The 15,644-nt window shown below is 47.0% G+C and overlaps 1 pseudogene; it reads right to left on the reverse strand.

Moving 5' to 3' along the window:
- Nucleotides 1-6,901: 6,901 nt before the first annotated feature.
- Nucleotides 6,902-15,644, reverse strand: part of LOC119951595 — a 19,319-nt pseudogene continuing 10,576 nt past the window's right edge.

Genomic DNA, 15,644 nt, shown 5'->3' on the forward strand with positions numbered 1-15,644 from the left:
ATTACTGTCTCTGTGTGTGAATGTGTGTATTAGTGTATATGTGTGTCAGTAAGTGTATGTAGCAGTCTATGTGTGTGTCTGTGTGTGTATTAGTGTATCTGTGTGTGTGTATTAGTGTGTGTGTGTTTCTTTGAGTGTGTATTAGTGTCTGTGTGCGAGTGTGTGTATCAGTGTCATGTGTGTGAGTGCGTGTATTAGTGTATCTTTCTGTGTCTATAAATGTGTGTATTAGTGTCTGTGTGTGTGTGAATTTGTGTATTAGTGTCGCTATGTGTCTGTGCGTGTGTGTATTACTGTCTGTGTGTGTGAATTACTGTCTCTGTGTGTGAATATGTGTATTAGTGTATCTGTGTGTCAGTAAGTGTGTGTAGCAGTCTATGTTTGTGTCTGTGTGTGTATTCGTGTATCTGTGTGGGTGCATTAGTGTGCGTGTGCGTTTAGTTGAGCGTGTGTAGTAGTGTACCTGTGTGTTTCTTTGACTGTGTGTATTAGTGTCTGTGTGTGAGTGTGTGTATCAGTGTCGTGTGTGTGAGTGTGTGTGTATCTTTGTGTGTCTATAAATGTGTGTACTAGTGTCTGTGTGTGTGATTGTGTGTATTAGTGTCTCTATGTGTCTGGGCGTGTGTGTATTAGTGTCTGTGTGTTTGTGAGTGTATTCGTGTATCTGTGTGTGTGGCTGAGTGTATTACTGTCTGTGTGTGTGTGAATTACTGTCTCTGTGTGTGAATGTGTGTATTAGTGCATCTGTGTGTGTGAGTATGTGTATTAGTATCTCTGTGTCACTGTGTGTGTGTTAGTGTCTGTGTGTGTGTATTAGTGTCTGTATGTGTCAGTGAGTGTGTGCATTAGTGTCTGTGTGTGTCTGTGAGTGTGTGTATTCGTGTCTGTGTGTGTGTCTGTGTGTGTATTAGTGGATGTGCGTGTATCTGTGATTGCGTGTATCAATGTCTCTTTGTGTGTCTGTGAGTGTGTGTATGACTGTGTGTGTGTGTGTGTATAAGTGTCTCTGTGTGTAAATGAGTGTGTATTCGTTTCTCAGTTTGTGTCTGTGTGTGTGCCTGTGAGTGTGTTTATTAGTGTCTCTGTGTGTGTCTGTGAGTGTGTGTACTCATGTCTGTGTCTGTGTGTCTTTAAGTGTGTGTATTTTGTCTGTCTGTGTGTGTCCATGAGTGTTTATTAGTGTATGTGTGTGTGTGTGTCTGTGAGTGTGTCTATTAATGTCTCTGTGAGTGTGTGTGTGTATTTGTGTCTGTGTGCGTGTGTGTGAGTGTGTGTATTAGTGTCTCTCTGTGTGTATTGGTTTTTATGCGTGTGAGTGTGTGTATTCGTGTCTTTGTGTTTGTGAGAGTCTGTATTAATGTCTCTGTCTGTGTGTGTGTACATTAATGTCTATGTCCGTCTGTAGGTGGGTGTAATAGTGTCTCCATGTGTGTCTCTGAGTGTCTGTATTGGTGTATCTGTGCTTCTGTGAGTGTGTGTATTAGTGTCTATGTGTGTCTGAGTCTGTTTAGCTGCCTGTGTGTGTGTATTAGTGTTATGTGTGTGTGAGTGTGCATTACTGTCTCTGTGTGTGCCTGAGTGCGTGTTTTAGTATGTCAGTGTGTTTGCGAGTGTGTGTATTAGTGCCTCAGTGTGTGTGTGTGTGTGTGTGTATTAGTGTCTGTGTGTGGGTGTGTGTATTACTGTCTCCGTGTGTGTATTAGTGTCTGTGTGTATGTCTGTGAGTGTGTGTATTGGTGTATCTGCATGTGTGGGTGTGTGTATTAGTGTCTCTGTGTGTGTCTGAGTGTGTATGAGTGTCTCTGTGTGTGTCTGTGACTGTGTGTATTAGTGTCTCTGCGAGTGTTTGTATTACTGTCTCTGTGTGTCTGTGAGTGTATGTATTAGTGCTTATGTGAGTGTATTACTGTCTGTGTGTGTGTGCATTAGTGTGTCAGTGCGTCTGTGAGTGTGTGAATTAGTGTCTGTATCTGTGAGTGAGTGTGTGTATTAGTGTCTGTGTGTGTCAGTCTGTGTACTAGTGTGTGAGACTGTATTTGTGTCTTTGTGTGTGTATTAGTGTCCCTATATGGGTCTGGCAGTGTGTATATTAGTGTGTGTGTATGTATATTTGTGTCTTTGTGTGTGTGAGTGTGTATTAGTTACTCTTTGTGTGTGTTAGTGTCTGTGTGAGTGTGTGTGTATTACTGTCTCTGTATGTGTGCGAGTGTGAGTATTAGTATATATTTCTTAGACTTTGTTAACGCCACCTCGACCATACTTATGTTGTCTTTCCCAAGCTGATGTATAATTTTGTTGTTTATTTCCCTTCCTCACAGTGAACCTCATCACAATTGTGATCCTGAAGAGAAAAAACTGTGGACTGTCCAAATGTATCATTTTTTACCTGGTGGCCATGGCAATGGGGGATCTACTGGTTGTTATTCTCGATCTGATATTGAGACACATTCCCATTGTTTTTGATAGATACTTGTATTTTGTGAAGTCCATCCGCGTGTGTAATATCCACGCCGTCCTGCTTTATGCAGCCACTGACTGTTCTGTCTGGTTCACCGTCACTTTCACCTTTGATCGATTTGTGGCCATTTGTTGCCCGAAGCTGAAAAGTAAATATTGCAGCGAGAAAACGGCGGTTGTGGTTCTGGGAACAGTGACTGTGCTGAGCTGTTTGAAGAACATTTTCTGGTATTTTATGTTATCAGGTCGGTATTGGATGGAGAATTTCCCGTGGTTTTGTGCTATCACAGACGATGGTTTGGACTCGCCGGTCTGGGGAGCAATCGAGTTCCTCCACTACATTCTAACCCCATGTGTTCCATTTGTCCTGATTCTGCTGCTCAATGTTCTCACCGTCAGACACATTGTCGTAAGCAGCAGGGCCCGCAAGAGACTCAGGGCTCACAGCAGTGGAGAGAGTCCTAGAGACCCAGAGATGGAGAGTCGGAGGAAATCCATCATTTTACTGTTTATTATCTCGGCCAATTTCATCCTGTTATGGTCAACGTTAATGGTTAATTCTATATGTTTCCGGATGTTTTTTCTGGGGTATTACTCGCTCTGGTTTGATAATTATGTTATGCATTTGGGCTTCATGTTGCAGCTCCTGAGTTGCTGCACAAACACTGCGATTTACGCCGTGACACAGACTCAGTTCAGACAGCAGTTGAAGAATGTGCTGAAAGTTCCCTTTCGTTCAATTCTTCAATTCATTAAATCATGAGAGGAAACCCCACCCACATGGCATCTCTCTCCTCGAACTGCCGGTGAAACTACATAGAACATAGAACATAGAACAGTACAGCACAGAACAGGCCCTTTGGCCCTCAATGTTGTGCCGAGCCATGATCACCCTACTCAAACCCATGTATCCACCCTATACCCGTAACCCAACAACCCGCCCTTAACCTTACTTTTATTAGGACACTACGGGCAATTTAGCATGGCCAATCCACCTAACCCGCACATCTTTGGACTGTGGGAGGAAACCGGAGCACCCGGAGGAAACCCACGCACACAGGGGGAGGACGTGCAGACTCCACACAGACAGTGACCCAGCCGGGAATCGAACCTGGGACCCTGGAGCTGTGAAGCATTTATGCTAACCACCATGCTACCCTGCTGCCCCTTGCTACCCTGCTGCCCCAAACTGTCCATCACCAGCCAGCCTCACCCTGATTTACCATTCTGCATTACCAGGAGAGACTGTTGGTGGCCATCCAGCAGAGGGCAGCAGAGCAGAGCTTCTGATTGGCTGTTCCGGGGAGATTTGCATACATGCAGTGCGGTCAGCATAAGTTGAAGGTGTACCTGCACAAGTGACCCGAGGAGTTCGACGGAAGGCAAGCATCCAGCAGAGGGCAGCAGAGCAGAGCTTCTGATTGGCTGTTCCGGGGAGATTTGCATACGTGCAGTGTGGTCAGCGTAAGTTGAAGGTGTACCTGCACAAGTGACCCGAGGAGTTCGACGGAAGGCAAGCATCCAGCAGAGGGCAGCAGAGCAGAGCTTCTGATTGGCTGTTCCGGGGAGATTTGCATACATGCAGTGCGGTCAGCATAAGTTGAAGGTGTACCTGCACAAGTGACCCGAGGAGTTCGACGGAAGGCAAGCATCCAGCAGAGGCCAGCAGAGCAGAGCTTCTGATTGGCTGTTCCGGGGAGATTTGCATACGTGCAGTGCGGTCAGCGTAAGTTGAAGGTGGTTTGTGAAGGGGCTCTTCTCGAGTGACAGCTTTTTTACTTTTATTTTTCAGTAGTTGGGAAGTTAGTTCAGTGGGAATGGAGGCTAGGGCAGTTGAATGTTCCTCCTGCGGAATGTGGGAGGAAAGGGTCACCTATAGTGTCCCTGCTGACTACATCTGCGGGAAGTGCACCCAACTCCAGCTCCTCGAGAACCGCGTTAGGGAGCTGGAGCTGGATGAACTTCGGATCATTCGGGAAGCGGAGGAGGTTATTGAGAGGAGTTATAGGGAGGTAGTCACACCTCAGGTAAAAGAAGAAGGTAGATGGGTTACCGTCAGGGGAGGGAGAGGGAACCGGCAGGCAGTGCAGGGATCCCCTGTGGTCGTTCCCCTCTATAACAAGTATATCGTTTTGGATACTGTTGCGGGGGATGACTTACCAGGGGTAAGCAATAGGGCACAGGTCTCTGGCACAGGACCCGGAGGCCGCTCACGGAGCTGTGTCCCGCCGGTACCGACCCACCTTGATTTACGCCGGCGGGACCCTCGTTAAATGGGCGGGACTTTGGCCCATCGCGGCCCAGAGAATTCTGGCGGTCCTGGGGCCCAATGAGTCGCGCCGGTCCCCGTCATTCTCCGAGGCAGGTGGCACGATTCGCGCCTTTTGGGGGTGTGGGAGAATTTGGAGGCCGGAGGGGGCAGGATTCACGCCGACTCCCGGCAATTCTCCGATCTGGTGGGGGGTCAGAGAATCCCGCCCGAGGATCCTGATGCCGGCGGGAGTGAACAAACCAGAAAATGTGTCCGGCAGGACGGAGAATCCCGCATGATGTCAATGTCTATATGTTTACATTGCCGAGTAACTGTATGCCTGTGTTTTTTTATGTATGGACCGATCTGCCTGGACTGTGTGCAGAACAAGTTTTCACTGTATCTCGGGACAATAAATCTAAATGTACTGACTGAGCAAAGCAATTAATGAAATCTCTTACTGCGAGACTACGAAACTGACGTTAAATGTTCACAATAATCCCTAATATATTTTCTAATCATTGTTTTACTGGAGGGGCTGTCAAACTGCCGTCTTCCCACCTCTGCTTTCCTGCGGTGTCAGTGGGCTGCGGGATTTGCAGACGACTTGGGCGGGATTCTCCGATGCCCCGCCGGGTCGGAGAATCACCGGGTGTCGGCATGAATCCCGCCCCCACCGGCCTCTGAATTCTCCGACCGCCCAAAAGTCGTCGAAGCGAGTCCCTCGCCTTGGAGAATGGCTGCCCAAATTCTCGGGTCACGCCGGCATAAATTCAACCACTTATATAACGGCATCAACCAGTGGTGATGGTTGACACCGGACAGCGTGGAGGCAGGTCATGGCGTGGGGTGGCCGCGGGAGAAGTGACAGCGTGGCCGCAGTCTGTGTGGAGGGGGTGTGTGGATGGTGCGTGTGTGTGTGTGTGGTGGGGGGTGTGATGGGGGGTGTTGTGGGGGGGGGGGGGTGTGAGGGGCATGGAGGGGTGGATGGGGGGAGAGGGCGAGTGCCGGGGTGAGGGGTGTAATTGAAAATACAGAAAAATGTGTCATTTGAAACATGGAAGTCTGGCAATATCTGGTCTGAGAGGATACAGGGAAAGATCCCACAAAAGGTTAATATCAGCTGCAAAGAGCAGGATTATAAAATGCAGATTCTTGCTCACAAGCAGGTTTATCAAACACACAGGTTTCATGTGGTAAGCTAAAACAATGGCTCACACCTTCATGGAATGTAACTATCTCAGGAAGCATCTGGAAAAGCATGGATGAGAGTTTTAATTGAATTAAGTGACGAATGTTTAAAGCAGGCAGGTCTTTCAAGTCATAACCAAGTTAAATTTTAGCATACAGCTAAAAGCAAAGTTTCACACCTTAATTGAAATAAACTCTCTTAGTAAACAGCTGGAAAGGATGGATGATGCTCAGTCGAATTTGGTGTCAATTCTAAAGTGTAAAATTCTACGAACATCAAGTCAATTAAAAGAAAATTGGAGATGACCTGTCTACGAGAGACATAATTTAAAGTCAAAATCAAAGGCAAAGTTATGAGCTGGGGACAATTGGAAAATGAAACGATTCGAAATCACAGAAATAAAAGTAACACCTATTGAAACCAAAGCATTTTTTAATCAGATCTGAGAGGAGACGATATGCTCAAAATGAATAATTAGTTGTATTAAAATGTTTACATCAAAGATACTTTTTAACTATCAAAGTGAAACAAGCTTATTTACAATAAAGTCGTTAAAACTTAATAACTCTTCGAAAGAGAATATAAACCCGAAGAAAGGGGACAGCCAGCAGAGCCAGAGCCAGCTCTCACAGCTCGGTACATGGGAAGGACAGGACACAGCAACCGAGTTCACCAGCGAATACATCTCAAGAAGACCAGATTTTAAAGAAGATTGATTGTCAAGGTGGGCCTGAAGGTCCCTTCAACCAACAGGAAGGATCCAGAAGCAAGATCCTTTTACCTTTCTGTAAAGAAAGTGTTTGCAGCTTTTAAAAGAAAAAATTATAATAATAAAATAACTTAAAAGTTTTAACCTGAAACAGTGGTTATTAGCCTACTTTACTTACTTAATAACCCAGGACCCAGGACATCGATGCTACTAAGGGGGAAGTAGGTAAAATTCTTCAGTGAAGGTATGGGTTATACTGGGGGATAACTTGAAAATATAGTTTGACCTGAATAGCACCCACCGAAGCCTGCATCGGAGTCAGGGAGTGAGAATCCCTGTTCACCATTTAGAATATCAACCCTTTTTTGGTATAGGGGGAATTCTAAGAATAGTGGTGAGTTTTAACTTCAACCCCTTCACTCTGAAATCCTTGTGAAATTTTAAACAAGGTAGTCACAACAATGCTCACAGAGCGTCAGCCTTCTGGAGACAAAGCCATGAGAACGACCAGTCCAGCAGCAAGAAACCCTCCCCATTCACCAACTCTCAGAATGAACAAAATGCAGTCCTGGATGTAATTGACAGCAGAAACAATAACAGCAAAATTCAACCCCTGTAATCTCTTGAGAACTCGTTCGTGTCTCAGCAGGTGCAACGAATCATAGATTCCCTTCCCACACTGAGAGGAGAACGTTCTCTCCCCAGTGTGAACTCGCTGGTGTGTCTGCAGGTTGGATGGATCACTAATTGCCTTCTCCTACTCAGAGCACGTGATTGCCTTCACCCCATTGTGAACTCGGTGGTGTGTCCGCAGGTTGGATGAATCACTGAATCCTTCCCACACTGGGAGCAGGTGAATGGCTTCTTCCCAGTGTGAACTCGCTGGTGACTCTGTAGGTGGGATAACTGAGTGAATCTCTTCCCACACTGAGAGCAGGTAAATGGCCTCTCCCCAGTGTGAATTCGCTGGTGTTTCTTCAGGTCCGGTAACCGAGGGAATCCCTTCCCACACTGAGGGCAGGTGAACGGCCTCTCCCCAGTGTGAACTCGCTTATGTGTCCGCAGGGCGGATGAATGTCTGAATTCCTTCCCACACTGAGGGCAGGTGAATGGTCTCTCCCCAGTGTGAACTCGCTGGTGTGTCCGCAGGTTGGATGAATCACTGAATCCCTTCCCACAATGAGAGCAGGTGAACAGCTTCTCCCCACTATGAACTTGCTGGTGTGACTTCAGACTGGATAAGCGAAGGAATTCTTTCCCACACTGAGAGCAGACGAACGGCCTCTCCCCAGTGTGAACTCGCTGGTGTGACTTCAGACTGGATACCTGAGTGAATCCCTTCCCACACTGAGAGCAGGTGAACGTCTTCTCCCCAGTGTGAACTCGCAGATGTTTCTTCAGACTGGACAACACAGTGAATCCCTTCTCACACTGCGGACAGGTGAATGGCCTATCCCCAGTGTGACTGCGTCGATGAATCTCCAGCAGAGATGGGAATCTGTATGCCTTCCCACAGTCTCCACATTTCCACGGTTTCCTCATGTTTTGCATCTCCTCGTGTCTCTCCATGTTGGGCAATCAGTTGAAGCCTCGTCCACACACAGAACACGTGTATGGTCTCTCCACGGTGTGAATAGTGTGATGTGTTTTCAGGCTGTGAAACTGGTTAAAGCTCTTCCCACAGTCAGTGCTCTGGAACACTCTCACTCGTGTGTGTGTGTCGGTGTTTTTCCAGTCACACTGATGTTGAAAATGGGCAAACAATTCTCCTCCTAGATTCAAAGGCCGATGATATTCAGATCCTAAGGTATCGAGTGACTCTGTAAGACCGAGACGTGATAATTGAGATTTCTGTCTGTAATTCCTCCTCTTGTAATATCTGTAAAAGGAGTTTACAAAAGTCAACACTCAGTACAGGATAGAAATTCAGAACAGAGAATTCTAGTTTCTTTGGAACATTCTTTCCACTCTCATTCTCCAATATCTCGGCTCTAATACCACAAGACCATAAGACAAAGGAGCAGAATTAGGCCACTTGGCCCATCGAGTCTGATCCGCCATTCAATCATGGCTGATATTTTCTCATCCCCATTCTCCTGCCTTCTCCCCATAACCCCTGATCCCCCATATTAATCAAGAACCTATCTATCTCAGTCTTAAAGACACTCAGTGAATTGGCCTCCACAGCCTTCTGCAGCAAAGTGTTCCACAGATTCACCACCCTCTGGCTGAAGAAATTCCTCCTCATCTCTGTTTTAAAGGATTGTTCATTTAGACTGAGATTGTGTCCTCTGGTTCCAGTTTTTCCCACAAGTGGAAACATCCTCTCCATGTCCACTCTACCCAGGCCTCGCAGTATCCTGTCAGTTTCAATAAGATCCCCCCTCATCCTTCTAAACTCCAACGAATACAGATCTAGAGTCCTCAACCGTTCCTCATACGACAAGCTCTTCATTCCAGGGATCCTTCTTGTGAACCTCCTCTAGACCCTTTCCAAGGTCAGCACATCCTTCCTTAGATACGGGTCCCAAGACTGCTCACAATACTGCAAATGGGGTCTGACCAGAGCCTTATACACCTATTCCCCAAACCTAGTCTCCAGGGAGCAGACACGGAGGGACGGAGTTTCGCAGCTGTGAGTACAAAAACTTTATCTCAGGGCTTCGCAGCCGAGTCCCCAGGGAGCGGACTCGGAGGGGCAGGGTATCGGAGCAGTGACTGTAGGAAGGATGAGCTGGCTGACCACTGCACCCTGGTACAGGAGGCCATTCAAGCAGGGGGAGGAAGTGGTAGTTGTCGGGGATTCTATAATTAGGGGAACTGATAACATCCTTTGGAAGCAGGACCGAGAGTCCCACAGGGTATGTTGCCTGCCCGGTGCCAGGGTGAGGGGCATAACTTGCCAGAAGTCCCGAAAAAATGAATAGTCGATAGAGGACAGGGACTTAATACAATTAACATAACAATACAATCACTAACTAGGAAACTAATGGAACTAAAGAGTGACAAATTCCCAGGACCTGACGGCTTCCATCCGAGGGTGTTAAAGGATAGCAATCTAGGGCAGATTGTAGATGCTCTAACTAGAATCTCCCAGAGTTCCCTAGATTCGGGACAATCTCTCTGGATTGGAAATTTGCACTTGTTGTTTTTTAAGAAAGGTGAAAGGGGGAAACCCGGGAATTACAGACCAGTTTGCCGAACATCTGTGGTGGGGGAAATTGCTGGAGTCTATAATCGGAGATGGGGTAACTGACACCTGGAAAATTTTCAGTCGATCAGCGAGAGTCAGCAGGGATTCATGAAGGGAAAGTTATGCCTTACTAATCTTATTGAAATTTTAAAGAGGTGACCAAGCTACTGGACAGGGGAATGTCTATGGATGTCATTTATATGGACTTCCAGAAGGCATTTGATAAAGTTCCACACAAGAGAATGTTAGCTAAGGTGGAAGCTCACGGAATTCAGGGCAAATTACTGACCTGGTTGGGAAATTGGTTGAGTGGCAGGAGAGAGTGGGGGTGATGGGTATTTAGTGAGGGGCAATGAAGACTCCAACACTGAGTTGTAGAGGAAACAAAACTTATTTTATTTATCATTAACTATCTACACAGCTCCAGTAGTGCTCTACTGGGTTCTCTCACGTTGGTGCAAGGCGATATTGACAGGCAACGCGATATTGACAGACAAGGTGAATGGCCAAAATTGTGGCAGATGGAATTGAATGTAAGCAAATGTGAGGTTATCCATTTTGGACTTTCTAAAGTACTTTCTGAATGGAAAGAGGTTCGGCACAGTGAATGTCCAAAGGGACTTGGGGGGGGGGGGGGGGGTCAGGTGCATCGATCCTTCAAATGCGAGGAACAAATTCAGAAAATAATCAAAAAGCTAATGGAATGCTAGCATTTATATCGAAAGGATTGGAATGTAAAGACACAGAGGTTATGCTGCAGCGATACAAAACCCTGGTTAGACCCCACTTGGAGACTGTGAGCAGTTCTGGGCACCACACCTTAGGAAGGATATTTTGGCCTTGGAGGGAGGGCAACGTAGGTTTACAAACAGGATACCTGGGTTACAGGGGTTGAATTACGAGGACAGATTCATCAAATCAGATTTGTTTTCACTGGAATTTAGAAGGTTAAGGGGTGATCTGATCAAAGTATTAACAGGGAAAGACAGGGTAGACAAAGATAAACCATTTCCACTCGTTGGAGATTTCAAATTGAGGGGGCAAAGTCTCAACATTAGGGCTGGAGCGTTCAGGGGAGATGTTGGAAAGAAGTTCTTCATTCAAAGGGGCATATCAGTGTCGTCATTGGATACCGAACATCAACTTACTATGTATTTGGAAGGTCTCTTAACCCATTCCCAGCCCATTGAGCTGTCGCACATTCCATGTTATCAGCCGTACTGGGGGCTTACGCCTCCATTCCCCGCTCCCGTCTGCCATCCTCACCTTTTAGCTCTATCCCTGTTAATTTCACTCTGTACCTGGCTCATCCATGAAGGCCCTTTTCTCTGCCCCTGACCTCGTCCCATCCCCCTCCAGAGAAAAGGGCCTTCGTGGATGAGCCAGGTACAGAGTGAAACAAGGGTAGAGCTAAAAGGTGAGGATGGCAGACAGGAGCGGGAAATGGAGGCGTAAGCCCCCGGTACGGCTTATAACATGGAATGTGCGATGGCTCAATGGGCTGGGAATGGGTTAAGAGACCTTCCAATTATATAATAAGTTGATGTTCAGTATCCAATGACGACACTGACATGTCAAGGGGTTGTAGGTGGCACTTGCTCAGGTGACGGAGCTTTGTATGGAGTGTGTTCAAAGAAAATAAAGGTGTTTGGGAAAGAAGCAGAACTCTTGACTCTTGACTCAACAGCAGCTACAAGCTGGCATAATGGACCAGTGAAGAGATCTCGGGTCTTTAAACTCTAAGGAGTTTAAAAGTGGAGGTGATTATTTTGCAGGATATGCACCTCCACGTGAAGGACCAGGTTATTCTAAGGAAGGGATGGGTGGGTCGGGTTTTCCACTCGGGGTCTGATTCAAAGTCGTGGGGAAGGCAATTTTGATGAGTAAGAAAATGGGTTTGTGAGTGTGAAGAAAGCGAGGGACCCGGGTTGGAGATATGTGATGTTGAGTGGGGTATTAGAAAGGATGCTAGTGGTATTGGTGAATGTGTATGCACCAAACTGGGATGATGTGAGTGGGGTATTAGAAAGGATTCAAGTGGTATTGGTGAATGTGTATGCACCAAACTGGGATGATGTGAGTGGGGTATTAGAAGGGCCACCAGGGTATTGGTGAATGTGTATGCACTGAATTGGGATGATGTGAGTGGGGTATTAGAAGGGGCACCAGGGTATTGGTGAATGTGTATGCACTGAATTGGGATGATGTAGATTTTATGAGGGGGTTGCTACCAGCAATCCCAGACTTGGCGATGCACCAGTTGATTATGGGAGGAGATTTTAATTGTGTCCGAGAGCCGAGGGTAGATAGATCAATGGGTAGGATACGAATGGCAAAGGAGCAGGGCAGGTTTATGGAAAAGAGGGGAAGGGTGGACCCATGGAGCTTCAAGAAGCCAGGGGGAAGGGAGTATTCCTTTTCTCACATGTTTATAGGGTGTATTCATGAATTGACTTTTTTATGGTGAGCCGGGAGGTTTTGGTTGGGGTGGAGGGGGCAGAGTTAACGGGGACAGTAATCTGCGCCCCACTGGCTGGAGATTCAGCTTAGATCGGGATGGGAGCAGAGGCCGGGGTGGAGGCTCGATTCGGGGCTGTTGGCAGATGGAGGGTTTTGTGACAAAGTTCAGGCTGTAATTAAAGATGATGTAGAATTGAACCAAAAACAGTGAGGTGTTGGTGGCCACTTTTTGGGAAGTGCTAAAAGCGGTGGCCCGCGAGGAGATTATCTCATTCAAGGCACATGCAGATAGGGAAAGGAAGGAGGAATATGAACGGATAACAAACAAGGTAGTCGAGGTAGAAAAGAAATACCCCAGGGCGCCCAACACGGAGGGATTGGGGAGGAGGAATAAATTACAGAGGCAATTTCATAGGGTGTCAACAAGGAGGGCGGTAGGAAGCTGCATGTGGTCAGGGGGATGCAGTATGAATACAGGGAGAAGGCGAGTCAAATGTTCGAGTATCAGTTACGGAGGCAGGCTGCGTCCAGGGAAATATTGAAGATATGGACTGGGGCAGGGGATGTGGTGTCGGAGCCGGAGAAGATAAAGGAGACGTTCAGGGATTATTGTAAGGAGCTGTACAGGGCGGACCCGGGGGTGAAGAGGGGCACATGGGACGGTTTTTAGATTAACTGGAGTTTCCACAGTTGGAGGAAGAGAAGAGAAGTTGGAGGCGCTAGAGGAGCCCGTGGGGTTGGGGGAGATATTGGATAGCCGAAGGGTTATGAAGTTGGGGAAGGCCCCAGGGCCCGATGGCTACCCAGCGGAATTTTATACGGGGTTTGCGACAGTCCTGGCACCACAGCTCTTAGCGGAGTTTAATGAGGCATTGCTCCAGGTGTCCATGGATGAGAAGGCATTCGACCGGATGGAGTGGCGGTTCCTGTTGGAGGTTCTGGGAAGGTTCGCGGTTGGGCCAAGGTTTGTGTTATGGGTGCCTGTTATATGTGGCACCGAGGGCGAGTGTGCGGACCAATTATATGGGTTCACATAATTTTGAACTACGCAGGGGAACAAGGCAGGGGTGCCTGCTGTCACCACTTCTATTTGCGCTGGCCATAGAGCCTCTGGCAATGGATCTTATGGGATCGGCTGAGTGGCAAGGGATTCCGAGGGGACGTAGGGAGCATCGGGTGTCGCTATAGGGTGTATTCATGAATTGACTTTTTTATGGTGAGCCGGGAGGTTTTGGTTTTGATGACCTATTATTGTATGTTTCGGACCCACTGGAGAGCATGGAGAGGATCATGGGCCTGTTGGGGAAGTTTGGGGCGTTCTCGGGATACAAATTAAATTTAGGGAAAAGCAAAGTGTTCCTGGTGAACGAGTTGGGTCAGTGAGGCAATCTAGGGGGCATGCCATTTAAGCTGGCCAGAGACAGATTCAGATACCTGGGGATTCAGGTAGTGAGGGAAAGGGCGGTGCTACATAAATCAAATTTAACAAAACTGGTGGAGGAGGTTAGGGAAGATCTGAAGAGGTGGCACACGCTGCACTTGACTTTGGCAGGGAAGGTCCAAGTGATGAACATGAACATTCTGCCGAGGTTCATATTCCAGACACTCCTGAACTTTGTACCGAAGGCCTTCTTTCGAAAACTGGATATGATTATTTCAGACTTTATATGGGCAGGGAAGGTGACAAGGGTTAAGAGGACCCTGTTGCAGAGACAGAGGCAAGAAGGGAGGGTTGGCGTGGCCAAACCTGCTACATTATTACTGGGCGTGAATGTGGAGAAGGTGAGGCTGTGGTGGGAAGGAGAAGGGGTAGAATGGATGAGGATGGAGGAAGAATCCTGTTGGGGGTCCAGCTTGAGGACTATGGTGACGGCGGCACAGCCAATGGCGCCAAGGAAACACTCGGAGAGTCCTGTCGTGTAGTCCATGGTGAAGATCTGGAACCAGCTGAGGAGACACTTTAGGATAATGGGGATGTCGGTGTTAATGCCATTGTGCAAAAACCACGGTTTTCAGCTGGGGAGGATAGATGGCATGTATAGGAAGTGGAGAGAAGTGGGGTTGGTTAAGGTGAGGGATCTGTACCTGGAAGAAGGGTTTGCCAGTATAGAGGAACGAAGGAGAGGGTAGAGCTCCCAAGAGGAAGTAAGTTTAGGTACCTGCAGGTATCTAACTAATGGCGGCCGTTAATCTTAAAATTTTCACAGGGAATGTACGGGCATCCATCATCCTATCAGAAGTAAAAAGATCCTCTCCGTTCTTTAGGAGAGAGTTGACATAGCTTTATTACAGGAAACTCTTCTGGATGATGAGGAATACTTTAAATTGAGGCGGGATTGGGTGAGGCAGGTTTTTTTTGCCTCCTTTTCATCAAGTAGCAAGGGTGTGGCAATCCTTATTAATAAAAATATCCCTTTTAAGGTATCCCTAATAATGAATGTTTATGGATCCCTGAATTACTCCCTTAATTACTTCATTATGAAGGTTTTTGTGGATTGTGTAGACTTAGCTTCGACTAACTCTTTTGTGGTTGGCGATTTCAACGGCCACTTAAAGTCTCTGGTGGATAAGCTCCCAGTTACCAGGAACCCCCTCCCCCCCCACACTTCTTTGCTTTATAGCTTATGGTATTCAGGCTGCAACAGAGGATGAGCCAGCCAATGATAATTTATACCTGGGAGTTGTATAGGGCATTAGCCTCGGCTTGTGGATGTTTGGAGAACTTTGCACCTGAGGGACGGAGATTTAATCTTCTTTCCAGCCCCACATTAATGTCATACTAGAATCGACAATTTTTTAATATCAAGGATGATCCTATGCCTGGTGTCCTCTTGCACCGTAGTGAACATCGATTGTGGCCTTTAATGCTCCCATTTCTGGGGAAGAGGTGCCAAAGCCCATGAAGGAGCTGTAGCCGGGTAAAGCACCGGGACCGGATGGCTGTGGGTGTGAGTTTAATCTGGGGTTTGAGGGTTTGTTAGACCCGTTGAGGGCCTATATTGTCACTCTTTAGACTCGGGGATGCTGCCACTGACTCTTCATGAGGCTAATATCTATTTGATTCTTATTGGATAATCTCTCTTTTGAATGTTGATTTGAAACTGCTGTCTAAAGTTCTGGCGAGAAGGCTGGAGGACATCCTTCTGACAATCATGTGGGAGGACCAGACTGGGTTTATAAGGGGAAGGTTTTACAGTAACAATGTTGGAAGGTTGCTGAATGTGACTTGGCTTTTCAGAAATATGCATTGGATGGGCTGGTGATCTCCTTCGATGCAGAGAAAGCTTTTGCTCGAGTCAAATCATCTGGTGCATACAGTGCGATGCTTCAGATTGGGCGAGGATTATATCGAGTGGATTCAACTGTTATTAAAGGTAAAGTC

The sequence above is a fragment of the Scyliorhinus canicula genome, chromosome 17, assembly GCF_902713615.1.
Source record: "Scyliorhinus canicula chromosome 17, sScyCan1.1, whole genome shotgun sequence".
Classification (NCBI taxonomy): Eukaryota; Metazoa; Chordata; class Chondrichthyes; order Carcharhiniformes; family Scyliorhinidae; genus Scyliorhinus; species Scyliorhinus canicula.